The sequence below is a fragment of the Bubalus kerabau genome, chromosome 3, assembly GCF_029407905.1.
Source record: "Bubalus kerabau isolate K-KA32 ecotype Philippines breed swamp buffalo chromosome 3, PCC_UOA_SB_1v2, whole genome shotgun sequence".
NCBI lineage: Eukaryota > Metazoa > Chordata > Mammalia > Artiodactyla > Bovidae > Bubalus > Bubalus kerabau.
The window spans coordinates 95,809,097-95,835,649 of NC_073626.1; the positions used below are offsets into that span (position 1 = coordinate 95,809,097).

Sequence of the window (26,553 nt, forward strand, 5' to 3'; positions counted from 1 at the left end):
AATATATGAGAAGAACAATTACTAAAAAGACATAGGGCCTGCCTAGAATTCTCATGGAGGACTAAACAAACAGTTTGTCAGATATTAGGGAAAATCTATAAAAGACTTATAAAAATAAGATGGCACTGTGTCAGTTCAAGGTGTTAAAACCTAAAGGGGATGACCAAGATTCAACTTTTCCCAGACCCATATTGAAATCTGCTTGTGTATATACATGACAGTCATGGTCTCATCAACAGCCCTTTAACATTTTCCCTACATTTACTACACAGAAAAATAAATACATGAAAGATTGCAATAGCCAAAATGCATTGATAGTCAAACTATACTGGATCTTAGTGTAGGTGAGGAAGAGTTAAGTGCAATCTGGAGCCCCTCTGCTTTTAGTTAGGTTTCTTTTTTGTTTGTTTCTTCCTGCATTTTTTTTCCCCCTGTAAACCCACAGGAACATCAGAAGTGCTGCCTTGAGTCTAAGGCAGTGTTTTTCACTAGATTTTAAAGCCTGTTTCTCTGTGCCTGTCAAGAAAGCAAGATCATGGCTGCAGGACATGTTTTTCTCCCTAGTACTTGAAGCAACACAACTTGCCTCCAAAGCTGTCTGTCTACTCAGCAGGACAGTAAAAACAAAGAGGAGAATATGAGAGTCAAGCAGGATAGAAGATAAAGACCAAATGGAGACATGACTGAAGCAAGCATCACAGAGGAGTGTTCTCTGAGAAAAATGGCTAATTGGAACAAGATAAGAAGCATGATAACTAAAGAATATTTGTTAAGAATAAGCAAATCAGTAATACAATTATCAATCTACTGTCATTCTAATGTAATTTGCCATTTCATTCCTGTTCTTAGTCTCCTATATCACATCTAAAATGGTCTTCTGCTATCTCGTCTAACCGCAGGAACCAAAACTCACATGGGTTTGACTGTAATAAATTCTCCCCGTTCAACCTCAACTTGATTACTTATGCTTAAACAGCACTTTCACCATGTGATTTCATTCCCCTTTTCTAAGTCTCTTCAATTAAAAAGGACATAAACTCTTAATTACTGTTACTTTTCTCCACAATTTGGCCTCACCCTGCAGATTCATGATCCATCCTTATTATTCATTACTTCAGCACACACTGAGTTAAGTAATGCCAGTCTCATTATTCTAAGATCCTGTCACTAGTCAGCCTAAAATATCTTCCCTTTCCCCTTGCACTGACCATAGACACATTATCTTCTGATTTAGTTTTTCTTTTCCTCTTTTTTTTGGAAGGGGGTGGGGGCACTGCATCATGTGGGATCTTACCTCCTTGCTGCTGCTGCTGCTGCTAAGTCACTTCAGTCGTGTCTGACTCTGTGTGACCCCATAGACGGCAGCCCACCAGGCTCCCCCGTCCCTGGGATTCTCCAGGCAAGAACACTGGAGTGGGTTGCCATTTCCTTCTGCAATGCATGAAAGTGAAAAGTGAAAGTGAAAGTTGCTCAGTCGTGTCCGACTCTTCACGACCCCATGGAATACAGCCTACCAGGCTCCTCCGTCCATGGGATTTTCCAGGCAAGAGTACTAGAGTGGGTTGCCATTGTCTTCTCCTTGACCTGGGATCAAACCCACATCTCCTGCAGTGGAAGCACAGAGTCTTAACCACTAGGCCTTTAGGGAAGTCCCAACACCTCATCTGCTGAAACCCAGCTAGTAGCCAGTCCATAGTCCATTTCCAACTTATGGCTTCCGAGAGGATAACACCAGAGCTGAAGCTAACAATCCATATACCTTCTGAATATCTTAACTTGTATCTCTCAAAATTATCTCAGATTAAACATAACATTTAATTCATTTTTGCCTCCAAAAATAACTGTTCCTGCCCCCAGAGTTTCTTTTATATACTCAGCCAAGAGAGACCTAAGAATCAACCTTCACTGTCCCTCCCCTTTACTCTCCCCTGCATCCAGTCATTCATTAAACCTGACTGAAATATCTCTTTAAAATTCTTTCATATCTAGTACTGTCTCTCTGTGTTCTTTATCACATTATTCATCATCTCTCACCTAGCCCAGGGTGTTAGTTTCCTAACCCTCTTCTGTGTCACTTCATCCTATTTTAATTCACCAAACTATAGCTCTGTAGCATGGGAACCAAAGCCCATCTCGATCTAGACTCTGGAGTAGTGGTCAGCTTCCACCACTATGACATCCCCAAGCCAGCAATATCTTCCTGGCCCATGACTAATGGTGAATGTCTCTAAGTTTTTGTACAGGGAGGGCCACAATCTAAAATGGCTTTCTTTCATTATCTTTCACACAAATTCTTAAACATGTTTCAAGCAGTTTAAAGCTTGAGGAAGTCTTCCCTGACTTCATGGGCAGACCTGGTCATGTCATCTCCAAAATTCTATTTTGTACAAACTCTGTTTTGACATTGGTAATCTTTTCATATATTCCTTGTACATTATTCTAGCAAGTAGCTAGTGGGCAAGGTTGGGAGTAATGCAGTTTTTTCATGTATATATTCCCAGAATATATCAGGAAATTATTCCACAGAAGATATCAAACAGATGCCTGATAACTACTAGTCACCTAATACATTTATGGTGGTGGTGGTTTAGTCACCAAGTTGTGTCTGCTTCTTGTGATCCCATGGTCTGTAGCCCATCAGGATCCTCTGTCCGTGGGATTTTCTAGGCAAGAATACTGTGGTGGTTTTCTTGCCTTCTCCAGGGGATCTTCCCTGACCCAGGGATTGAACCCAGGTCTCCTGCACTGCAGGCAGATTATTTACCAACTGAGCTACCAGGGAAGCCTAAAAGAGGCTGAGAAGGTAAGCAAAGCCACAGAGAAAATCTAAAACAGAAATAAACACTTCTCACCTCAGGACATTCAGCTGCGCTAAGAATGGAGCCTCACTATTACCATCAGGATTCAAAACTATACACCTGATTCATAGAGAAAGGTCAGTTACAAATTCTAATTATCTGCTCTGAAAATTCCTTCATCAACAAATGTGCTAGTCTTTAGACAATTGTTTAATTACTACTATTATCAAATATTAAATGTAATAGACTCTTATGTGGGAAGTAACCTCTTGAAATATTAAATAAGAAGATAAAAGCAGTAAAATAAGACAAAGTCCATACACAGCAGCACCATTTTCCTGATATCAGAGGAGTTCTCTTAAGTGAATTTTCTAGAAAACTGAAATTTATTAACAAAGCTTTGAAAACATTTACTCTTAAGTTTGATGCTTTTGAACTGTGGTCCTGAAGAAGACTCTTGAGAGTCCCTTGGACAGCAAGGAGATCAAACCAGTAAGGAAATAAACCCTGAATAGTCATTGGAAGGACAGATGCTGAAGCTGAAGCTACAATACCTTGGCCACTTGATGCAAAGAGCTGACTCATTGGAAAAGATCTTGATGCTAGTAAAGACTGAGGGCAAGAGGAGAAGTGGATGACAGAGGATGATACAGTTGGATGGTACCACTGACTCAATGGATGTGAGTTTGAGCAAACTCAGGGAGACAGTGAAGGACAGGGAAGCCTGGAGTGCTTCATGGTGTTGCAAAGTGTTGGACATGACTTAGCGACTAAACAATTCATAAAAATCTCCTTAAAAGATATCAATTTCTTAATTCAATTCCTAAAACACAGTACATAGAGTAAAATTTATTCCTGATTAACATCATCACTGTGACAGACCCATGCTATCCTGATCTACAACATTGTGATTCCCTCAGAAGTTAATAATTATAGGACTGTATGTCTCCATGTAATGACACTGCCTTTAAAAGTTTCACATACTTAATAGAGCTTCTTCAATAGCCTTGAAATAAGATGACACTTAAGTTGTCAGTGTGCCTAACTCTAATGGCCAATCTTGCAATCTTGTAATCTGTGGGCTTAAAAAAAAAAAAAAATCACATAAACTCTACTGGGGTTGAAAAATGTGTTTTATTCCAGTAAGTAGTTCCTGAATAAAACTCACAGGCTTATTATATGTGGTTACAATTATTCTGAGCCCCAGAGCTCTGCTGTTTCAAATGGATGAAATCACTATCACTCAAAAAATGTTTAATTACTGACTGTAACATATGTACTCTGGAGTTCCAAAATAATACTAATTGAATAGTTTGACAGTATCCTCAGGGAAAGTTACTCAACTCAATTCTGACTATAAAAAAATTAGCTACGTGAGAAATAACAGATGAAAAGAAAAAGCAAAAATGTGAGAAAGGCAAGTTCAAATGAAACAGCAGAATCCATACTGCATGGTTTTAGAAGTCAAGACTTGACACCTTTAGAAATATTTAATCATACAGCTCCATCCACCAGAACATCGACACAAGCTTCCCTAACCAGGAAACCTTGACAAGCCACCTGTACAAACCCACACACAGCGAGGAAACGCCACAATAAAGAGAACTCCACAAACTGCCAGAATACAGAAAGGACACCCCAAACTCAGCAATTTAAATAAGATGAAGAGACAGAGGAATACCCAGCAGATAAAGGAACAGGATAAATGCCCACCAAACCAAACAAAAGAGGAAGAGATAGGGAATCTACCTGATAAAGAATTCCGAATAATGATAGTGAAATTGATCCAAAATCTTGAAATTAAAATTGAATCACAGATAAATAGCCTGGAGCCATGGATTGAGAAGATGCAAGAAAGATTTAACAAGGACTTAGAAGAAATAAAAAAGAGTCAATATATAATGAATAATGCAATAAGTGAAATTAAAAACACTCTGGAGGCAACAAATAGTAGAATAACAGAGGCAGAAGATAGGATTAGTGAATTAGAGGTAGAATGGTAGAAATAAATGAATCAGAGAGGATAAAAGGAAAACGAATTAAAAGAAATGAGGACAATCTCAGAGACCTCCAGGACAATATTAAACACTACAACATTCGAATCATAGGGGTCCCAGAAGAAGAAGACAAAAAGAAAGACCATGAGAAAATACTTGAGGAGATAATAGTTGAAAACTTCACTAAAATGGGGAAGGAAATAATCACCCAAGTCCAAGAAACCCAGAGAGTCCCAAACAGGATAAACCCAAGGCGAAACGCCCCAAGACACATATTAATCAAATTAACAAAGATCAAACACAAAGAACAAATACTAAAAGCAGCAAGGGAAAAACAACAAATAACACACAAGGGAATACCCATAAGGGTAACAGCTGATCTTTCAATAGAAACTCTTCAAGCCAGGAGGGAATGGCAAGACATACTTAAAATGATGAAAGAAAATAACCTACAGCCAAGATTATTGTACCCAGCAAGGATCTCATGCAAGTATGAAGGAGAAATCAAAAGCTTTTCAGACAAGCAAAAGCTGAGAGAATTCTGTACCACCAAACCAGCTCTCCAACAAATACTAAAGGATATTCTCTAGACAGGAAACACAAAAACGGTGTATAAATTTGAACCCAAAACAATAATGTAAATGGCAACGGGATCATACTTATCAGTAATTACCTTAAACGTAAATGGGTTGAATGCCCCAACTAAAAGACAAAGACTGGCTGAATGGATACAAAAACAAGACCCCTACATATGTTGTCTACAAGAGACCCACCTCAAAACAGGGGACACATACAGACTGAAAGTGAAGGGCTGGAAAAAGATTTTCCATGCAAATAGGGACCAAAAGCAAGCAGGGGTAGCAATACTCATATCAGATAAAATAGACTTTAAAACAAAGGCTGTGAAAAGAGACAAAGATGGTCACTATATAATGATCAAAGGATCAATCCAAGAAGAAGATATAACAATTATAAATATATATGCACCCAACATGGGAGCAACGCAGTATGTAAGACAAATGCTAACAAGTATGAAAGGAGAAATTAACAATAACACAATAATAGTGGGAGACTTTAATACCCCACACACACCTATGGATAGATCAACTAAACAGAAAATTAACAAGGAAACACAAACTTTAAACAATACAATAGACCAGTTAGACCTAATTGATATCTATAGGACATTTCATCCCAATACAATGAATTTCACCTTTTTCTCAGGCGCACATGGAACCTTCTCCAGGATAGATCACATCCTGGGCCATAAAGCTAGCCCTGGTAAATTAAAAAAAATAGAAATCATTCCAAGCATCTTTTCTGACCACAATGCAGTAAGATTAGATCTCAATTACAGGAGAAAAACTATTAAAAATTCCAACATATGGAGGCTGAACAACACGCTGCTGAATAACCAACAAATCACAGAAGAAATCAAAAAAGAAATCAGAATTTGCATAGAAACGAATGAAAATGAAAACACAACAACCCAAAACCTGTGGGACACGGTAAAAGCAGTCCTAAGGGGAAAGTTCATAGCAATACAGGCACACCTCAAGAAACAAGAAAAAAGTCAAATAAATAACCTAACTCTACACCTAAAGCAACTAGAAAAGGAAGAAATGAAGAACCCCAGGGTTAGTAGAAGGAAAGAAATCTTAAAACTTAGAGCAGAAATAAATGCAAAAGAAACAAAAGAGATCATAGCAAAAATCAACAAAACCAAAAGCTGGTTTTTTGAAAGGATAAATAAAATTGACAAACCATTAGCCAGACTCATCAAGAAACAAAGGGAGAAAAATCAATAAAATTAGAAACGAAAATTGAGAGATCACAACAGAAAACACAGAAACACAAAGGATCATAAGAGAGTACTATCAACAATTATAGGCCAATAAAATGGACAACGTGGAAGAAATGGACAAATTCTTAGAAAAGTACAACTTTCCAAAACTCAACCAGGAAGAAATAGAAAATCTTAACAGACCCATCACAAGCACGGAAATTGAAACTGTAATCAAAAATCTTCCAGCAAACAAAAGCCCAGGTCCAGACGGCTTCACAGCTGAATTCTACCAAAAATTTAGAGAAGAGCTAACACCTATCCTGCTCAAACTCTTCCAGAAATTTGCAGAGGATGGTAAACTTCCAAACTCATTCTATGAGGCCACCATCACCCTAATACCAAAACCTGACAAAGATCCCACAAAAAAAGAAAACTACAGGCCAATATCACTGATGAACATAGATGCAAAAATCCTTAACAAAATTCTAGCAATCAGAATCCAACAACACATTAAAAAGATCATACACCATGACCAAGTGGGCTTTATCCCAGGGATGCAAGGATTCTTCAATATCCGCAAATCAATCAACGTAATACACCACATTAACAAATTGAAAAATAAAAACCATATGATTATCTCAATAGATGCAGAGAAAGCCTTTGACAAAATTCAACATCCATTTATGATAAAAACTCTCCAGAAAGCAGGAATAGAAGGAACATACCTCAACATAATAAAAGCTATATATGACAAACCCACAGCAAACATTATCCTCAATGGTGAAAAATTGAAAGCATTTCCTCTAAAGTCAGGAACAAGACAAGGGTGCCCACTTTCACCATTACTGTTCAACATAGTTTTGGAAGATTTGGCCACAGCAATCAGAGCAGAAAAAGAAATAAAAGGAATCCAAATTGGAAAAGAAGTAAAGCTCTCACTATTTGCAGATGACATGATCCTCTACATAGAAAATCCTAAAGACTCCACCAGAAAATTACTAGAACTAATCAATGACTATAGTAAAGATGCAGGATATAAAATCAACACACAGAAATCCCTTGCATTCCTATACACTAATAATGAGAAAACAGAAAGAGAAATTAAGGAAACAATTCCATTCACCATTGCAACGGAAAGAATAAAATACTTAGGAATATATCTACCTAAAGAAACTAAAGACCTATATATAGAAAACTATAAAACACTGGTGAAAGAAATCAAAGAGGACACTAACAGATGGAGAAATATACCATGTTCATGGATTGGAAGAATCAATATAGTGAAAATGAGTATACTACCCAAAGCAATTTATAGATTCAATGCAATCCCTATCAAGCTACCAACAGTATTCTTCACAGAGCTAGAACAAATAATTTCACAATTTGTATGGAAATACAAAAAAACCTCGAATAGCCAAAGCTATCTTGAGAAAGAAGAATGGAACTGGAGGAATCAACCTGCCTGACTTCAGACTCTACTACAAAGCCACAGTTATCAAGACAGTATGGTACTGGCACAAAGACAGAAATATAGATCAATGGAACAAAATAGAAAGCCCAGAGATAAATCCACGCATATATGGACACCTTATCTTTGACAATGGAGGCAAGAATATACAATGGATTAAAGACAATCTCTTTAACAAGTGGTGTTGGGAAATCTGGTCAACCACTTGTAAAAGAATGAAACTAGAACACTTTCTAACACCATACACAAAAATAAACTCAAAATGGATTAAAGATCTCAACATAAGACCAGAAACTATAAAACTCCTAGAGGAGAACATAGGCAAAACACTCTCTGACATACATCACAGCAGGATCCTCTATGACCCACCTCCCAGAATATTGGAAATAAAAGCAAAAATAGGGAGGAGGGTTCAGGATGGGGAACACATGTATACCTGTGGCAGATTCATTTTGATGTTTGGCAAAACTAATACAATTATGTAAAGGTTAAAAATAAAATAAAATTTAAAAAAAAATTAAAAAATAAAATAAAATAAACAAATGGGACCTAATTAACCTTAAAAGCTTCTGCACATCAAAGGAAGCTATTAGCAAGGTGAAAAGACAGCCTTCAGAATGGGAGAGGATAATAGCAAATGAAGCAACTGACAAACAACTAATCTCCAGAATATACAAGCAACTCTACAGCTCAACTCCAGAAAAATAAATGACCCAATCAAAAAATGGGCCAAAGAACTAAACAGACATTCCTCCAGAGAAGACATACAGATGGCTAACAAACACATGAAAAGATGCTCAACATCACTCATTATCAGAGAAATGCAAATCAAAACCACTATGAGGTATCATTTCACACCAGTCAGAATGGCTGCGATCCAAAAGTCTACAAGCAATAAATGCTGGAGAGGGTGTGGAGAAAAGGGAACCCTCTTACACTGTTGGTGGGAATGCAAACTAGTACAGCCACTATGGAGAACAGTGTGGAGATTCCTTAAAAAACTGGAAATAGAACTGCCTTATGATTCAGCAATCCCACTGCTGGGCATACACACCGAGGAAACCAGAAGGGAAAGAGACATGTGTACCCCAATGTTCATCGCAGCACTGTTTATAATAGCCAGGACATGGAAGCAACCTAGATGTCCGTCAGCAGATGAGTGGATAAGAAAGCTGTGGTACATATACACAATAGAGTATTACTCAGCCATTAAAAAGAACACATTTGAATCAGTTCTAATGAGGTGGATGAAACTGGAGCCTATTATACAGAGTGAAGTAAGCCAGAAAGAAAAACACCAATACAGTATACTAACGCATATATATGGAATTTAGAAAGATGGTAACAATAACCCTGTGTACAAGACAGCAAAAGAGACACTGATGTATAGAACAGTCTTATGGACTCTGTGGGAGAGGGAGAGGGTGGGAAGATTTGGGAGAATGGCATTGAAACATGTAAAATATCATGTATGAAACGAGTTGCCAGTCCAGGTTCGATGCACGATACTGGATGCTTGGGGCTGGTGCACTGGGATGACCCAGAGGGATGGAATGGGGAGGGAGGAGGGAGGAGGGTTCAGGATGGGGAACACATGTATACCTGTGGCGGATTCATTTTGATATTAGGCAAAACTAATACAATTTTGTAAAGTTTAAAAATAAAATAAAATTAAAAAAAAGAAAAGAAATATTTATTCATATTGTTTTTTAATGTAAAATTACAATGGTTATCAGAGTATTAATAACAGAAATTTGTACAACAGTGTATATCACATATAATTTAAGAATCAGAAGACTCAGATTCCTTTGAGGTCTAGTGGTTAGGACCTCATTCTTTCACTTCCAAGGGCACAGCACAGCCAAAAAGTAAATAAATAATTTTAAAAAAATCAAAAGACTTGTACTTAAATTGACATTGAATTTTCATATGAAATGGCAGATTTTTTAAGAAGTCCTACAACATACTTTCATTGATATTTCTGATCAAGTAATTTCCTGTAAACTGTCTTGGACACTGGTTCAGGAAAAGATGAAATAAAATGTATATTCTTCATATAATTAATATGTAACATAGGTAATACACTGTATAGTTTACAAAATTACAGGTCTATGGAAATTAGCATTGTGTCATGTCTAAAGAAAAAAATCCAAGTGAGGACATTATGACTTTTGTTAATATCCTCTGATCACTGAAGCTCATTAGCTCTCATAGATCACTTCTATGACAATAATAAATGAGAAGAAAAAGAAAATAAAGTTTATTGGTTTTCTAAGTTTTACTCAAGCAAAACTCAAATCATATAAGATATATTTCTCCTTGAATTTTCTCAGTATATTTCTACCCAGTACTTGGGTATTTTAGTGTCTGTAGAAATTTAATAATTTCTAAGATCTGCTACCAAACACAGTTTATAAAACAAAGTTGTTAAGAATAAGCAACAAATACTATTGCAATGATTGGATACACCAAAAGCCCAATTCCCAAGCAAAACTGTGTGAACACTTTGCAAAGGTCAGTATAAAATTGTCACCTTTGAATCCATAGTCATTTTCACAAGCTCCAATCTCTTAAAAAAACGTACTCAACAAAAGTTATTTAACGAAAGACAGGCTTTACCTAAGTTAAAATTCACAGAGTTTCAATTAAACATCAACTTCAGTTGACATTTTTTCTGGGGATGGGGGTAGAGACAAGTGACATCCAACAATTTGGGGGATGGCCTTAAACATGTTTAGAAAAATTAAGAGGGAAAAAAATTGCCTCACATACTGACTCCAAATTCTGGTCAACTCAAGCCCCACTCCCACCATCATGAGCTGCCTATTTTGGGAACATGGCTGTCACCCTTCTACCATCCTTCCTTTTTTTTTTGCAACTTCTCCAGTTCCAGTATCAACCTATACACACTCCTACATCTCCCTTTCCTCTTTCCCACATCACAGCTCTCAACACTCACTTTTATTCCCCTACATTACTGCTTGAACTATTATAAGAGGAAACCATATGGATTGGAAGAATTTTTAAAAAAAAAAACCCACAAACTACTTGTATGCTGCTGCTGCTAAGTCGCTTCAGTCGTGTCCGACTTTGTGCGACCCCCATAGACGGCCACCCATCAGGCTCCCCCGTCCCTGGGATTCTCCAGGCAAGAACACTGGAGTGGGTTGCCATTTCCTTCTCCAGTGCATGAAAGTGAAAAGTGAAAGTGAAGTCGCTCAGTCGTGTCCGACTCTTAGCAACCCCATGGACTGCAGCCTACCAGGCTCCTCCATCCATGGGATTTTCCAGGCAAGAGTACTGGAGTAGGGTGCCATTGCCTTCTCCAAAACTACTTGTATAGGTGTAAGTAATCCCGATTTTTTGCTCAAAAACCTAAAGCATTACTTAATTTCTAAGCCTTAAGAAAAGGGTAAGACTTGGTATCTTATGATTTATGTTAAAAAGTATAGAAGTATAATACTCTAGCAATATTTTAAACAAAAACTATGAGTTACTACATGTGACATGATGTCTTACGAAATATCCCATGGAAATCCTAGAAGAAACTATTTTACCTTTTAGTTCAGTTGCTTAGTCATGTCCGACTTTTTGCGACCCTGTGGACTTCAGCACACCAGGCTTCCCTGTCCATTTCCAAACCCTGGGGCCTACTCAAGCTCATGTCCAGCGTGTTGGTGATGCCATCCAACCATCTCATCCTCTGTTGTCCCCTTCTCCTCCCACCTTCAATCTTTCCCAGTATTAGGGTCTTTTCCAATGAGTTGGTTCTTCACATCAGGTGGCCAGAGTACTGGAGTTTCAGCTTCAGCATCAGCCCTTCCAATGAATATTCCTTTAGGATTCATTAACAGGTTGGATCTCCTTGCAGCACAAGCGACTCTCAAGAGACTTCTCCAATACCACAGTTCAAAAGTATCAATTCTTTGGCACTCAGCTTTCTTTATAGTCCAGCTCTCACACCCATACATGACCACTGGAAAAAACATAGCCTTGACTAGACGGATCTTTGTTGGCAAAGTAATGTCTCTGCTTTTTAATATGCTGTCTAGGTTGGTAATAGCTTTTCTTCCAAGGAGCAAGTGTCTTTTAATTTCATAGCTGAAGCCAACATCTGCAGTGATTTTGGAGCGCCCCAAAATAAAGTCTCTCACTGTTTCCTTTGTTTCCCCATCTATTTGCCATGAAGTAATGGGACCAGATGCCATGATCTTAGTTACATGAGATATAAAATTAGTAGCAAACCAATACCCATTACATCAGTGAATAACTAGCTTGTAACAAATTCAAAACAAAAGCAATATTTTGTTGTTTTGAAAGCCTTATGATGAAACCTGTGTATATGTTTTAGAAAAAATTATGCTCAATAATTTTGAAAATAAAAACTTAGGATGTTAAGTAAGAAGCAATTCCATGAAAAAAGAAAGGTGTTTATCTCAAAACAGGAAAATTATTTTGAAGGCAATATTTTTAAGGGAGATCAATTTATATTATATATAAAGATAACTCATAGTTGTAATTAATACATAAATGGTAATATTATGCTTTAGAAAGCCTTTTAAGCAACTTTTTCTAGAATTTTAATAATGCTGAATTATTTTCCCTTGGTAATTCATAGTGCAAAATCTACTTCATTACAATATTTTGGCAAGGTAGCTTTCTATTAGGGTTTTTGGTTTTTATACTCCTGAACTTAGTTTTTTCATTAAATATTCATTTTTCATAATAGAAAATAAAAGAAAATGTCAAAAATAGATACTTAAAGGATTTTCAATATAAACTTATTACTTTGAAAACAAGATAAGGGAATCAGGAATCCTCAGAATGTTGGGCCAAATTACAACTTAGGTTGTTTTCTTTTTTTTATATATAACCATGTACATATAATACGTTTTTTTTTTTTTTCTTGTTAGAATAGGTGATTTTATTAATTCTTTTTTTAATTTTATTTTAACTTTACAATATTGTATTGGTTTTGCCATATATCAAAATGAATCTGCCACAGGTATACATGTGTACCCCATTCTGAACCCTTCTCCCTCCTCCCTCCCCATACCATCCCTCTGGGTCGTCCCAGTGCTCCAGCCCGAAGCATCCAGTATCGTGCATCGAACCTGGACTGGTGACATGTTTCATATATGATATTATACATATTTCAATGCCATTCTCCCAAATCATCCCACCCTCTCCCTCTCCCACAGAGTCCAAAAGACTGTTCTATACATATAATACTTTTTAAAAGAAAAATAAAATTAACTTGTCTATTTCATAAAAAAAAGATCAATCTATGTATAAACTTTACGTATTCTGCTAATTCTTATTTTTATGAATTGGATCTTGTGCCTTTGTTATTAACATTTTCCCCATTCTCCCCACTTATTCATTAATATACATTTTCTTCAAAATTGAATCCAAATCTAATCCCCTGCAAAGCTTTAAATACTTAACTACCAGATCTCACTCATCTCCTCCCTTTTAAATTATGCATTAGCCTTGTGTTTGTTAAGATACTTTTCACGTACTTGAGTTTTAACTCTTAGTGGATTTTTTGAAAGTAGAACTAGGTGTTTTATCTCCTTCTGTGAAAAGTAGGGTTTCCCTGGTGGCTCAGATGGTAAAGAATCTGCCTGCAATGTGAGAGACCTGGGTGTGATCCCTTGGGTTTGGAAGATCCCTGAAGGAGGGCATGGCAACCTACTCCAGTATTCTTGCCTGGAGAACCCTCATGGACAGAGGAGCCTGGCAGGTTACAGTCCATGGGGCTGTGAGAGTCGGACATGACTGACTAAGCACACAGCACACATTCCAAGTAGATATCAATATATATTTGGACTTATTTATAAATTCATAATGCTGTCCACTGGAGAAGGGAATGGCAAACCACTTCAGTATTCTTGCCTTGAGAACCCCATGAACAGTATGAAAAGGCAAAAATATAGGACACTGAAAGATGAACTCCCAGGTCGGTAGGTGCTCAATATGCTACTGGAGATCAGTGGAGAAATAACTCCAGAAAGAATGAAGGGATGGAGCCAAAGCAAAACAATACCCAGTTGTGGATGGGACTGGTGATATAAGCAAGGTCTGATGCTGTAAAGAGCAATATCGCATAGGAACCTGGAATGTTAGGTCCATGAATCAAGGCAAATTGGAAGTGGTCAAACAGGAGACGGCAAGAGTAAACATCGACATTCTAGGAATCAGCGAACTAAAATGGACTGGAATGGGTGAATTTTACTCAGATGACCATTATATCTACCTCTGTGGGCAGGGATCCCTTAGAAGAAATGGAGTAGCCATCACAGTCAACAAAAGAGTCCAAAATGCAGTACTTGGATGCAATCTCAAAACGAAGGAATGATCTCTGTTTGTTTCCAAGGCAAACCATTCAATATTACGGAAATCCAAGTCTATGACCCAACCAGTAACTCTGAAGAAGCTGAAGTTGAAAGGTTCTATGAAGACCTACAAGACCTTTTAGAACAAACACCCCCCCCCCCCAAAAAAAAATGTCCTTTTCATTATAGGGGACTGGAATGCAAAGTGGGAACTCAAGAAATACCTGGAGTAATAGGCAAATTTGGCCTTGAGTACAGAATGAAGCAGGACAAAGGCTAATAGAGTTTTCCCAAAGGAATGCACTGGTCATAGCAAACACCCTCTTCCAACAGCACAAGAGAAGACTCTACACATGGACATCAGCAGATGGTCAACATCAAATACAGACAGATCATTTTTTTTTTTGCAGCCAAAGATAGAGAAGCTCTGTACAGTCAGCAAAAACAAGACCAGGAGCTGACTGTGGCTCAGATCATGAACTCCTTATGGCCAAATTCAGACTGAAATTGCAGAAAGTAGGGAAAACCACTAGACCATTAAGGTATGACCTAAATGAAATCCCTTATGATTATACAGTGGAAGTGAGAAATAGATTTAAGTGACTAGATCTGATAGACTGCCTGATGAACTATGGACGGAGGTTTGTGACATTGTAAATGAGACAGGGATCAAGACCATCCCCAAAAAAAGAAATGCAAAGAAGTACAATGGATGTCTGAGGAGGCCTTAGAAATAGCTGTGAAAAGAAGAGAAGAGAAAAGGAAAGATATACCATTTGAATGCCGAGTTCCAAAGAATAGCAAGGAGAGATAAAAAAGCCTTCCTCAGCGATCAACGCAAAGAAATAGAGGAAAACAACTGAATGGGAAAAATTAGAGAATTCTTCAAGAAAATTAGGGATACCAAGGAAACATTTCATGCAAAGATGGGCTCAATAAAGGACAGAAATGGTATGAACCTAACAGAAGCAGAAGATATTAAGAATAGGTGGCAAGAATACATAGAAGAACTATACAAAAGAGATCTTCACAGCCCAGATAATCATGATGCTGTGATCACTCACCTAGAGCCAGACATCCTGGAATGTGAAGTCAAGTGGGCTTTAGGAAGTATCACTATGAACAAAGCTAGTGGAGGTGATGGAATTCCAGTTGAGCTATTTCAAATCCTGAAAGATGATGCTGTGAAAGTGCTGACTCAATATGCCAGCAAATTTGGAAAACTCAGCACTGGCCACATGACTGGAAAAGGTCAGTTTTCATTGCAATCCCAAAGAAAGGCAATGCCAAAGAATGCTCAAAGTACCACACAATTGCACTCATCTCACACACTAGTAAAGTAATGCTCAAAATTCTCCAAGCCAGGCTTCAGCAATATGTGAACCGTGAACTTCCAGATGTTCAAGCTGATTTTAGAAAAGGCAGAGGAACCAGAGATCAAATTGCCAACATCCACTGGATCATGGAAAAAGCAAGAGTTCCAGGAAAACATCTATTTCTGCTGTATTGACTATGCCAATGCCTTTGACTGTGTGGATCACAAGAAACTGTGGAAAATTCTGAAAGAGATGGGAATACCAGACCACCTGACCCACCTCTTGAGAAACCTATATGCAGGTCAGGAAGCAATAGTTAGAACTGGACATGGAACAACAGACTGGTTCCAAATAGGAAAAGGAGTATGTCAAGGCTATATATTGTCATCCTGCTTATTTAAGTTTTATGCAGAGTACATCATGAGAAACGCTGGGCTGGAAGAAGCACAAGCTGGAATCAGGATTGCCGGGAGAAATATCAATAACCTCAGATATGCAGATGACACCACCCTTATGGCAGAAAGTGAAGAAGAACTAAAAAGCCTCTTGATGAAGGTGAAAGAGGAGAGTGAAAAATTTGGCTTAAAGCTCAATGTTCAGAAAACTAAGATCATGGCATCTGGTCCCATCACTTCATGGCAAATAGATGGGGAAATAGTGGAAACATGTCCGACTTTATTTTTCTGGGCTCCAAAATCACTGCAGATGGTGATTGCAACCATGAAATTAAAAGACGCTTACTCCTTGGAAGGAAAGTTATGACCAACCTAGATAGCATATTAAAAAGCAGAGACATTACTTTGTCCACAAAGGTCTGTCTAGTCAAGGCTATGTTTTTTCCAGTGGTCGTGTATGGATGTGAGAGTTAGACTATAAAGAAAGTTGAGCACAGAAGAATGGATGCTTTTTTTTTTTTTTTTTTTGAATTGATGCTTTTGAACTGTGGTGTTGGAGAAGACTCTTGAGAGTCCGTTGACTATAAGGAGATCCAACCAGTCCATCCTAAACGAAATCAGTCCTCTGTGTTCATCGGAAGGATTGATGTTGAAGATGAAACTCCAATACTTTGGCCATTTGATGTGAAGTGCTGACTCATTTCAAAAGACCCTGATGTTGGGAATGATTGAGGGCAGGAGGAGAAGGGGACTAAAGGGGATGAGATGGTTAGATGGCATCACCGACTCAATGGACATGAGTCTGGGTAAACTCCGGGGGTTGGTGATGTACAGGGAGGCCTGGCATGCTGCGATTCATGGGGTTGCAAAGAGTCGGACACTACTGACCAACTGAACTGATACTGATAAATTCATTTTCAATTTTCTATTCTTTTTTATTTTAGACATGTTTTACAATTCACTTTACTTCAGTTGGACAGATAGCTTTTTACTTAAAGATTTATCCATTTCAAAACAAGTGACTAGCAAAAAAAATGTTGACAACTGTTTCATAGATTTCTTATTTCTATGTGCAATGGGTATACGTGTAACACTTTTAAAATGCTTACAATAAAGTAGAAGAGATTTTTGAAAATGTTGATTTTCAAAGTAATCTACTTATAGCTCAGGATGAGGCCTCTATGTATTGCTCTTCTTTTGTCTTTTCCTTTTCTTATGTTCTTTCCTCCATATACGTTTTGCTTTTTGATATTAACTATTAATATGGAACTAAATGCTTTACACATTCTGGGTTCAGCATCTTAGTCACATCACTCCTACTGTACCATGTACTGTGAAGCATTCATCCATAACTCTTTCACTTTCTTAAAACACCTCACTTGTCACCACCACAGTGCCTCTGCATATGAAAGCCTTACCACCTTTGCATGGTGGTACAAACAAATCATTCAAGTTTTAGCCCAAATGAAACTTTCTCAAAAGGCTCTGATCTCTCAGGTTAGGTATTTTGTTATACGGTTGTATGCCGCTCTGGACTATTTTCCAGGCAATAATACTGGAGTGGGTTGCCATTTCCTTCTCGAAGAGACCTTCTGGACCCAGGGTTCAAACCCACATTCTGCACTGCAGATGGTCTCCTGCACGGCAGGCAGATTCTTTATTGACTGATCTACCAGGGTAACCCTGAGACATAGCCAACACATAATAAATTTCCATCAAATGAATAAAGTTGCCTTATGTGTCTTTATCTATTTGCAAATATACTTGAAATAAATGAGGCCCAGCAGAGCTCAAGCTGAGAAAAAGGCAGGCAGACTCAGTAGATTTGCAGAGCAAAGCCAGTACCCCTGTTCATCCAGAAATTTGGAGTGCAGGTCAGTTTGAGTTAAGACAACAAAGTGCTTTGCTGGTTTTAGAGCTCTGGTTTTAGAGCTGCTTCTCTTACTGTATCCAGGCAGAATATTGTATCCATATCTCTTACTGTATCCATATCCTTACTCATTGCTAAATACAGTTTATAATGTGTCTGTTGAGGCAACGTTAACAGATCACATGGGAAGTTGCAAAGCCCATTCAACAGCCCTACATACAGTGACTTGAACAGAGAGAACGGCAGGTAGCTTGACCCATCTGCAGAATAAAATTCATAGCCTTACCTGATCAGGGAATTCAGTATACACTCAGGCCTGACTCAGGTTCCCAAACAATGATCTGTACAGGTCCTAAGTCCTGGCCTGTTGCCCTGCCAGAGCAGAGAAGTTACTCACAGTCCCATCTACTACTGAATATAGTATCTAGTCCTGACCATCAAGTCAGTCTAACTAGAGAATCCAGGCAACCACAGAACATATCCTGCAGTCTCACTTGGTAGGGAACCAGGACAGTAGTCCTATCTAACATTCTTAGTCAAGGCCACACCTTCCATCTCTATCTGCAGAATTCAAAAGGTTCCCTTGTCCCAAAATAGACCATACTAGCAAAGCTCTCCTATCCTTAGGCAGACAAACCCAGAAACCTAAATTGAGCTGATGTGGTGAAGAACGGTCTCTCCTAAAGCAAACTGGTCAAGTTTGGAAAAGGAGCCCCATTACTCAAATGGGCAGATATCAAGATAAGAAATCAAGGATCATGAAAAGTCATATAAATATGACATGAACAGAAACTAAGAAAGCTCCAAAAATGGCCCTAAAGAAATGGGTATCTATGAACTATCAGGCAAAGGAGTTTTAGTGAATTACAAGAATAGACAACTAAACAAAATTAGGAAAACAATGCATGAGTTCAACAGTCAAATATGAAACAAAAACAAAGACCTTAAAGTTGAAAAATACAATAACTGAACTGAAGAATCCAATAGAGTATCAAAAAAGTAGATTTAATCAGAAGAAAGAATTAGTGACCTAGAATATATGACATTAGAAGCCACCCAGTCAGAGGAGCAAAAAGAATAAAAAAGAATGATGAAATCCTATGGAAATTATGAAACACAATGAAAAAAATCACATTATGGAATGTCTAGAAGGAGAAGAGAAAGAGACAGGGACAGAAAGTATATTTAAAGCAATATGGCAAAAACTTATCAATCCTGAGGAGAAAAATGGACACTCAGATCCATAAATACTTCATGTAGGCAGAACCTAAATAGAGCTACACCAAGATCCATTATAATTATCAAGTGTCTAAGAAAAAAATTTAAGAGCATCAGGAGAAAAGAGAAAAGCTACATACAAGGGAAACTCCATAAGATTGGTGGCAGATTTTTCAACAGAAACTCTTCAGACCAGAAAATGGGATGACATATTCAAAATATTGAAACAAAATAAATGTCAACCAAAAATTCTATATTCAGTGAAGCTGTCATTCAGAAACAATGGAGGGATAAAGACATCCCAAACAATCAAAAACTGAGGGAGTTAATTAACACCAGACTTGCCTTACAGGAAACGCCAAAGTGATGCTAAAAGTAATTAATAAGTCAAAACTCTAGTTTAAAAGGTTTCTAAGTAGTAAAAGTGACCACAATTCCAATAATTTGTTATTAGCTATATAATATAAAAAATGTAACAGCAATACCTAAAATGTGAAGGGAAGCAGAAGGAAAAGTGTAACATTGTAATGAAGTTAATTTGTTATCAGTTTAAAATCTTCATTTGTTTAAGATATTTATGTAAGCTTAATGGTAACCGTGGAAAAAATCCTGTACTGATTATATAAAGAACTTGATAAGGAGTCAAAACATACTGATACCAAAAGATATCAAAACACACAAAAAAAGAGCTGGATAAGAAACAAGGAATAGCAGATGTACAAAACAACCAGGAACATTTGACAAAAGGGCAACGGTAAGTCTTCACCTATTAAGAATTGCTTTAATTTTTAATGAATGAAAATATTCAAGCAAAATACACAGAATGGCTTAAATTGTTGAAAAAACAAGATCCAGCAATATGCTGCCTATAAGAGATTCATGTGTGTGATTCAGACTGAGACTGAAGTTATGGGAAAAGACATTTCAAACAAATGATAAACCAAAAAAAAAAAATAGCTATCCTTATATCAGACAAAATACACTTTAAATTATAACTGGTAAAAAGAGACAAAGAAAGTCACCATACAATTATCCATGTGAAACATTACATTAATAGAATGAAAGAAAAGAATCAGGTGATCATCTCAATAGATGCAGAAAAACATTGACAAAACAATCTCCAATCATGATAAAAACTCTCAACAAAGTAGGCCTGAAGGAACATATCTCAACATAATAAAGGCCCAAGCTAACATCATACTTCATGGTTAAAAGTTGAAAGCTTTTCTTCTAAGATCAGGAATAAGATAAAAGTGCCAACTCTCACCAGTCCTATTCAACAAAGTACTGGATGTCCTAGCTAGAACAATCAGGTCAGGCAAGGAAAATAAAAGTAATCAGAACCAGAAAGGAAGAAGTAAAATTGTATCTTTGCAAGTGACATGATTTTATATATAGAAAATTTTAAAGACTAAACCAAAAAGCTGTCAGATCTGATCAATAAATTCTATAAGGTCACAGAATAAAAAATTAACTTGCAAAAACCAGTAGTATTTCTATACACTAACAATAGTTATCTGAAATCATTTACAATAGCATCAAAAGCAATAAAATACTTAGGAATAAATTTAAGGACATAAAAGATCTCTATGCTAAAAACTACATATTGATGAAAAATGAAGACACATAGAAATGAAAAAGTATTCCATGTTCATGGATTGGAAGAATATTTTTAAAATGTAAATATTAATGAAAGTCATCTATTGATTCAGTGAAATCTCTATCATGATTCCAATGGCATTTTTTTTTTTTTACAGAGTAGGAAAAACGCTCTTAAAATTTATATAGAATCACATAAGAGCCAAAGAAACCCTGAAAAACAAGAACAAAGCAGGAAGAACTCTCCTGATTTCATGCTATACTATAGAAGAGTAGTCATAAAAACATAGTGGTACCGGCATTAAAATAGTCAGATAAACCCACACAACAGAATTGAAGGCCTGGAAATAAACCCAAGCATATGCAGTTCATTAATATTTCACAAGCAAGTCAAGAATACTCAATGGAGCAAGCACCCTCAATAAGTGATGGCAGAAGAATTGGATCCACATTTAAAGAATGAAATTGAACTTATGTATTTTGCATCACTCACAAAAATTAACTTGCAATGGATTAAAGACTTAATTGTAAGATCCAAAACAATGAACATAGATGAAATGAATCGTAGAAGAAAATACAAAAATAATCTTCTTGATATGGGCCTTGGTAATGATTTTTTGGATATGACATGTAAAACATAAGCAACAAAATAGACAATGAACAAGTGGGACTACATGCAACTAAAAAGCTTCTGCACAGCAAAAGAACCCATTAGCAAAGTGAAAGACAGCCTATGGAATAGAAAAATATTTGCAAACTATTTATCTGATAAGGGGCTAATACCCACAATATATAAAGAACTCAAACAACTTATAGCAAAAAATAACCCAACTTAAAAAAGTGCAAAGGACATGAATAGACATTTCTCTAAAAAGATATGCAAAAAGTCATCAGGTACATGAAAAGATGCTCAACATCACTAGTCATTAGGGAAATGCAAATTAAAACCACAATGAAATATCAACTCAAATCTGTTAAAAAAAAAAAAAAGCCATCATCAAAAAGACGAGAGATAAAAACACTGGTATGGATGTGGAGAAAAGGGAATCGTTGTGCACTCCTGATGAGTTTGTCAATTGGTAGAGTCACTATGCAACACAGCATGAAAGTTCCTCAAAAAAATTAAAAATAGAGCCACCAGATAATTAAACAATTACATTTCTGGGATTACATCCAAAGGAGACAAAAATGCTAACTGGAAAAAATATCTGCACTCCCACGGTCATAGCAGCATTATTTACAATAGGCGAGACACCAAAACAACCTAGGTTTCCATCAATGTATAAATGGATAAAGAAGTTGTTGTATAAATATTCATGGGAATATTATTGCCATTAAAAATAAGAAAACACTACCATTTGTGACAACATGAGTGGACCTTGAAGACATTATGCTAAGTGAAATAAGTCAGATAAAGACTAATACTGTATGATTTCACTTAAGATAAAAACCAAACTCAGAGAAAAATTAGTCTTGTGGTTACCAGAAGGGAAGGATGAGGGAGGGAAAAATACAGGAAAGATGTCAAAAGATACAAATTTGCAATTATAAGATAAGTAAGTACTAGAATATAAAGTACAACCTGATAACTGTAGCAAACACTGCTGTATGACATATAGAAAAGTTAGGAGAGTAAATACTAAGTTTTCTCATCATAATAAGAAGAGTTTTTTCCATTTTTCTTTTTATTGTACCTATAATATATGAGAAGATGGATGTCAGCTGAACCTATTATGGTAAGCATTTCACAATGTATGTTAATCAAACCATTATGCTGTACAACTCAAACTTATGCACTGATGTAGTCAATTATTTTTCACTAAAACTGGGAGGGGGGAAGTGAATAAAATGGCATCTGTTGTCACAGGATTGACATTTCATTTGGGAGAAACAAAATAGACTGTTATGAAAGAAGATTTAGAGAGTGTTGTTCACTTTAAAAATGATCATGATACTGTTGGGGATAAACATTAGGGTGGGTAAGTCAGGTATCTCCTCTTTGAAGATGTGCCATTTAAGCTGTCACCAAACAATAAGACTCAAATAATAATGTTGTAACATATAAATGTTAGTTGCGCTGTCGTGTCCAACTCTTTGTGACTCCATGGACTGTAGCCCGCCAGGCTCCTCTGTCCATGGGATTCTCCAGGCATGAAGACTGGAATGGGTTACCATGTTCTTCTCCAGGGGATCTTCCCAACAAAGGGATCTAACACGAGTCTGCTGAATTGAAGGCAGATTCTTTACCATCTGAGCCACTAGAGAAGCCCTGTAACATGTAACCCTGTAGTAAAAGAGTCTGCTAGTTTGTCTACCCCACTGAGTGTAAGATCATTCTTTGAAAGTAGGGATTAAATCCACAGTACTTAGAATCATGGGAAGCATATAATAGTGCTCAGTATGTATTTCTAAAGTGGTTGGGGGGGAGGGGAACAACTATGTGATTAATGGTGCAAATGTGATCATTTTCAACTTAAGTGCAAGGTAAGAGATCCAGAGAAGTTAAATCATAATGGATATTCTGAGCAGAACCCAAGTTCTACTTGAGTTCCTTCTCTAGTCTTTCACCCATCAAAATCTTGATCTTGCTCCTTCTTTTAAGAGCTATGATATATAGCCAACAAGTCTTCTGTATCAAGTCACATAGTTATTTTACTTATTATAGATGAGGATAGTTATTATATAGAAAGAGTATCACTTGCATTGTAATTTGTTTAAATCAATTATAAAACATTCGAGGTTTAAATGTTAGGTTTAAATCTATTCAATGCATTCACCAAACACCTACTTGATACAATGCCATGGAAAGAAATATTTTATTGTCATGAGGTTTACAAACTAGTCTGAAAGACAAATATGAGAAAAACTAGTCTAGGAGACAAATATGAGAAAAACTAACTATAAACAACAATCTAAGGAATGAAGTTTGATGAACACAGGAGAAGCAGCATTCAAAAGTTCAAAGGGCTGCTCAAGTACAGAACAAAGAACACACACAAGCTTTAGCCTGAAAAGGCTTATTGAAGCTTATAATGCAAGGGAAAAGAACCAATATACTGTTTAATTGAGTAAGCTAGGTGTTTCTTATGAAATTGATAAAGTTGTTTCACCTATTCTGATTTTTTCCCTCTGTCTTTATTTGTAAAATTCAGGAAAAAAAAATAAAATCAATAGCTGATCTGTGGCTGTACACAAAATTATGGTGATTATGGCAACCCACTCCAGTATTCTTGCCTGGAGAATTCCATGGACAGAGGAGCCTGGTGGGCTACAGTCCATGGGGTCGCAAGAGTCAGATACGACTGAGCAAATAAACCACCACCACCAATATTAAGTCTTAGACATAGCCTTGCAATCAGGAAAAAAATCCAACCTTGGTTCAGTTCTATCTTTGGTCAGTATATCACATTGTTTAGAAACAAAGGAAAAAAGCAATAAAATCTATATCCGAGTTAGATATGTTATAAAGCTCATCTCCAACATCATGATGATTTGGGGAAGATGTTAGAAGCTTCCTATATCAGCAGTAACTGTATACAAAGTATATTTTATACTGTAACAGAAGGGCTTCCCTCTGGACCCTGTATATAAATTCTTATGTCTGTTTAAAAATATATGTTCTCTTAACAGGATAAGCCAGGCTGCAGGAATTCTGAACTTCTCTTTTGTGAATAGGTTTTATGGCTATCTTGATGATCTATATAAATTAATCATCAATTTACATACTTTTTATATACTTCAATTTATATATTGGTGTACTTCTTTTCTCATAAAGTTAATACTGTGTTTACATTGATTTTGACCCATTCTGTCATAATATCAACCCAGAAAGAAAACCATAGCATTTTCTAAGATAAAAATAATACTTAATAGGCAATGAAAAATTTGCATTATCTGAATCAAGAGACTCCCTCTTAAATATATGTATGTATACACACACATATATATATGAAAAAAATATATCCATTACATATATGCAAACATAAATATATATAGATATACTCATGTATATAGATATATATGTGTATATATATAAAAGAAGCAAAGCAAAGGTTTAATGCCTAAAAGTCACAGTGTACTTATTGGGAAAAACAAGCAAAGTATCACAGACTAAAAAATATCCAGAGAGTTCCCCATTTAAGTTAGCTTGAGTAATTTCTATGACACAATACAGCCATGGAAGAAGCCACATTTCATAAGACCATTCACAAACCTTAAAATCTATAGATTTTTATCAAAGAACAAAATAACCACTGAATTTACAATACCAACTCATCTGAAATGTATGGTTAGTTTATAATTGTGTCCTACACATAACAGAAGACAAAGTAAATCAATATACTCCCATGCCTTAGCAGCAGTCCTCAACTTTTTATATTAGGTTTACTACTTTTTCTACTGATGTAGTTTCGTAGCAGACTTTCTACAAAAACAGATGTTCTCTTTAAAATTACTACAAGGCATAATAAAGGATATGAGTGTCTGATGAATAATAATAGGCTTAAGCCAGAAAGCAGAAAAAGAAAATATTGATATGTTGATTTAACATAAAATATTTCATGTTTGCCAACTTTTTCCTTTATCTGGCTAATGAAATCACATTTTCTCTAGTTCTGTAATGCCTAGCACATACCTTAAGTACAATATAGTTCCACTTAAACATTTTGATGTGTAAAAAAACAAAAAGGATATTCTCCCTGACTAAGCAATATCAGAGCGATTTTACAATAAATTGTGAATAATGCACATTCCCCATGTGCCACACATCAAAGGTGCTATCTCATTGATTTTCACAATTCCTAGAGGTAAGCACTGCTATCTTATTTTGCAGATGAGGACAGTGAAACACAGAATTTAAAAATCTGCCCAAGGTTGTGCAGCTGACTTTCAGTAAAGCAAAGATTTAAACCAAGACAATATGATTTCAGAGCTTACACCTTTATCCATTAATAGTTTATACTACCTCCCAATAAACACATTTTTAAATAACAATGTATTCCACTCAATGCTCCAAATGTCAATGCCCAAGAGGTATTAGAAAAATGTCTTATACATGAATGCATTTTGTTTGGACTTTAAAAAATTATAAAATGGCCTTGATGTGGCATTTATGTTTTACTGAAGCATATCCTGGAATTCTAGCTTCCTCGCAGCACTGTTTATAATAGCCAGGACATGGAAGCAACCTAGATGCCCATCAGCAGATGAATGGATAAGAAAGCTGTGGTACATACACACAATGGAGTATTATTCAGCCATTAAAAAGAATACATTTGAACCAGTTCTAATGAGGTGGATGAAACTGGAGCCTATTATACAGAGCGAAGTAAGCCAGAAAGAAAAATACCAATACAGTATACTAACGCATATATATGGAATTTAGAAAGATGGTAACAATAACCCTGTGTACGAGACAGCAAAAGAGACACTGATGTATAGAACAGTCTTATGGACTCTGTGGGAGAGGGAGAGGGTGGGAAGATTTGGGAGAATGGCATTGAAACATGTAAAATATCATGTATGAAAAAAGTTGCCAGTCCAGGTTCGATGCATGATACTGGATGCTTGGGGCTGGTGCACTGGGACGACCCAGAGGGATGGAATGGGGAGGGAGGAGGGAGGAGGGTTCAGGATGGGGAACACATGTATACCTGTGGCGGATTCATTTTGATATTTGGCAAAACTAATACAGTTATGTAAAGTTTAAAAATAAAATAAAATTAAAAAAAAATACAAATGTGTGTGTGCATTTCTTCTGTATTAGTGAT

At 36.5% G+C, this 26,553-nt stretch overlaps 1 protein-coding gene across 13 annotated transcripts in view; it reads right to left on the reverse strand.

The window, feature by feature from the left end:
• The window catches only part of GALNT13 (polypeptide N-acetylgalactosaminyltransferase 13), a 952,843-nt gene that overhangs the window by 489,121 nt on the left and 437,169 nt on the right, over positions 1-26,553 (reverse strand). For 3 of the 13 annotated variants that reach the window (XM_055572538.1, XM_055572537.1, XM_055572536.1), the window contains one exon: positions 1,295-1,431. The exons of the other annotated variants lie outside the window; for them this stretch is intronic. The gene's annotated coding sequence lies outside the window, so the exon portion shown is untranslated. The remainder of the gene's footprint in view (positions 1-1,294; positions 1,432-26,553) is intronic. 13 annotated transcript variants of the gene reach the window in all.